General features: G+C 32.7%; 1 long non-coding RNA gene across 1 annotated transcript; it reads left to right on the top strand.

Moving 5' to 3' along the window:
- The first annotated feature begins 535 nt into the window (after window positions 1-535).
- On the top strand, window positions 536-1152 carry LOC140431826 (uncharacterized). Its single transcript, XR_011949729.1, has 2 exons — window positions 536-656; window positions 911-1152. It is a non-coding gene; the product is annotated as an uncharacterized lncRNA (long non-coding RNA).
- Window positions 1153-3013: the final 1861 nt, after the last annotated feature.

A 3013-nucleotide genomic window follows, 5' to 3' on the forward strand; every position in this document is an offset into this window, starting at 1 on the left:
TCCTCTGTAACAATGACGGATCCTACTGTTTCCAATTTGGGTGTTTTTGATGCATCGGTATAAATTAGTTGACAGGACGAATATTTATTTTTAATATTCTAGAAGTATTGGAGAAAAAGAGATGAAGGTACGATGAAGGGGTATTGTCCTTAGTATAAGTTGACAGATCTGTGTCAACAGACAATATGGAATTTGTATAGTCCATGGGGGAGCATAATCAAAGTAGATGAGAATGTTGTATCGTTTGCGACTTCCCAAATTACTGTTGTAAAGTTATAACCGTCAAATCATTATTAATTTATTTTTAAATAATTATTTTATTTTAATTCCTTTATTAATTTATTAATTACTTGACCTCCAGTTTCATTTTTATTATTTTTTTATTCATAAAGTAGTTGGCGCCCTCTGTCTTTCTTTTCTTTCTTTTTTTTTTCCGGTAGACTAAATATTTTGTTCTATGTTGACAGAAAAACTAATTCCATCATAGGCATACATCCTATGACATCTGTGCTAACTTGATTTCAGTCTCTCACTTACTTTCTGTCAATCAGCTTTTCTGACATATTGGGATATGTTTTTTGTCTATATTTAAAATTTATTAAAGGATGTAAGAATTATAATAAGCTTCATTTTATTGTCTGCAGAATTCTTTTAGGGTGAGTACTTTCATTGTAATCTATATTCTATAATTCTGACAGCATTTTCAACATTCGTAACCTCACTTCTTTCGAAACTACATTTCCAGTTATATGTATGTCGGAATTTTAACATAATTTAACTAAAGTAATAATAATTATATTTAATTTTATCCTTGCCATCTGCTATTTGTTTTATTGTAATTTTGTAAAATGACAAGAAAGTTAAACCCCTTTTGATGTGTCTCTAATACAAGCTGTTATTTATATTTTAGTTTATTGGCCGTATTCAAGGTATTCAAGATTTTATGGAATATTTCTGAAACCACCTAATTGGGGGCCACACAAATATAATATGGAATAACATGCCCTGGAAGACCTAATTACCTAATTGTGAGGCCAGAGATAATTAGTAGCAAGCAGTCCATCGATGCCATGATTCATAAGTATCGCCAAATTTTATTTACTGTAAAGCATTGGCAGGGTTATCTTTTGCTATTTAAATATATATATTTTTTTAATAAATATGAATAGTTAAATAACTGTTTTATTTGCTATCAGCTGAGGGTTCATGGTTTAATTCCTAGTTTAAGACAAGACGAATTCACACTTGAGATACTGAGCTAGGCGAAGCATAGACGATAAGCTCCCATGGTTATTTAAGGTATTATTTTTATAAAAGTATTTCAATTCTCTTTGGTAGTCTTATCGATACAACGTTCAAATTCACCAAACCATTTGCTTTAGTACTTTGTGTTTTTAGAAGTGTAAAACCTTTACATCTCGTAATGAAAAGTACACTGGGTAAATCTGCTAAGGAAATGCTGACCGCGTTATTATGTACAAATTTAAATGGGGAAAAATAAAACCTTTGGTAATTGGTAGAAGTAAAAATCCTCGATATTTTAAAAAATTTTATGTTGATAAACTTAGAGATAATCCACAAGTGCAGACAGATTGTCTGCACAAATTTGACAGAAAAATGCAAGGTCAAAACAAGAGAAATTCTCTTTGTCCTAGAAAACTCAACATCCCATTAGGATGTAGATCAGTTATCTAACATATCAATAATATTTTTGCCACCTCATACTACAGCACATTGTCAACTGTTTAACCAAGAAACAGCTAAAAACTTTAAATCCCTCTATCGAAAGTTTTTGATAAGAAGAATGTTATCATATATAAAATGTTCTTTATCAACTGCTTAACTGGAGAAGTTTATAACGATTGCTAACGCCTTAATTTGGATTGTGGCAGCATGAAAAGACGTTTTAACCAATACAATTAAAAAGTGTTTTATTAGGTGCAGTTTAAAAAAAAACGATGGTGCTGGAGAAGAAATTGTGGAAAATCTAGAGCTACAGGACTTGGAAGATGATTAGTGAAGTTAGGAAAGGTGAGTTAAAATTTTTTTGAACTGCCTACAGATTAATGCAGTCCTATTAACGAAAAATCCTGAAGTTAACTTGGCTAGTTGTGTTAGTGATTTTAAAGAAAACGAACATGTGGTGTCCAATGTTTCCGACAATGAGGCCAAATTTGTCTCCGTTAAAATTGTGTTGTACAAATACACTTGAGTGCAAAATAATCGACTCAAAAGCGATATTTGAGATTACACCTTCTGTTTCAATATAAGAATTATGAAAATAAAAAAAATGTAATGTGCAAACAATAACTTTGTTATTGAACTTACAAAAACTTGTATTGCGTTATTTGAAAGACGCATTTTAAAAATAATATGCAATACAAACAGAGTTTCTAAATATTCATCATTGGAACTAACGCAAGAAAGACGTTATGAGCAGAGAAATCATCAGTTACAACATAAATTTCTTAATTATTCAGTATTTACCACCCCTACTCCTAATTACACTTTCCAATCGATTTGGCATGGATTGGATGACTTTTCTAATAAATTCTTGAGGCATTGCTTCCCAATCATCATTAAGTGCAGCTCTCAATTCCATTATGCTCCTTGGTGCATGATTTCTGTTCCGGACCCTTCGTTTAAGCTCATCCCAAATATGCTCTATTGGATTTATGTCCGGGCTCAACGCAGGCCAATTTATTGTAGGTATACCGATCTCAGTCAGATAGGTGGTGGTGACTCGTGCGGTGTGACATCGTGCATTATCATGCAATAAAATAAAGGCATTAACAATAAATCCCGCGTATGGAACCACATGTTTCTCCAAAATATCTCTGATGTAACGATCCGCCGTTAAACCTCCTCCACTTCCTCTACCAGGCACTAAAACCAACTCGGTTTTCCCCATCCATAGAAATGCCTGCTCAAAACATACAAGAACCGCCTCCATATGACACAATTTCTCGTATACAACATTGAGCAAATCGTTCCCCTGGCCTTCTATAGACTC

This window comes from Diabrotica undecimpunctata, unplaced genomic scaffold, assembly GCF_040954645.1.
Source record: "Diabrotica undecimpunctata isolate CICGRU unplaced genomic scaffold, icDiaUnde3 ctg00002078.1, whole genome shotgun sequence".
In the NCBI taxonomy this organism is placed as follows: Eukaryota; Metazoa; Arthropoda; class Insecta; order Coleoptera; family Chrysomelidae; genus Diabrotica; species Diabrotica undecimpunctata.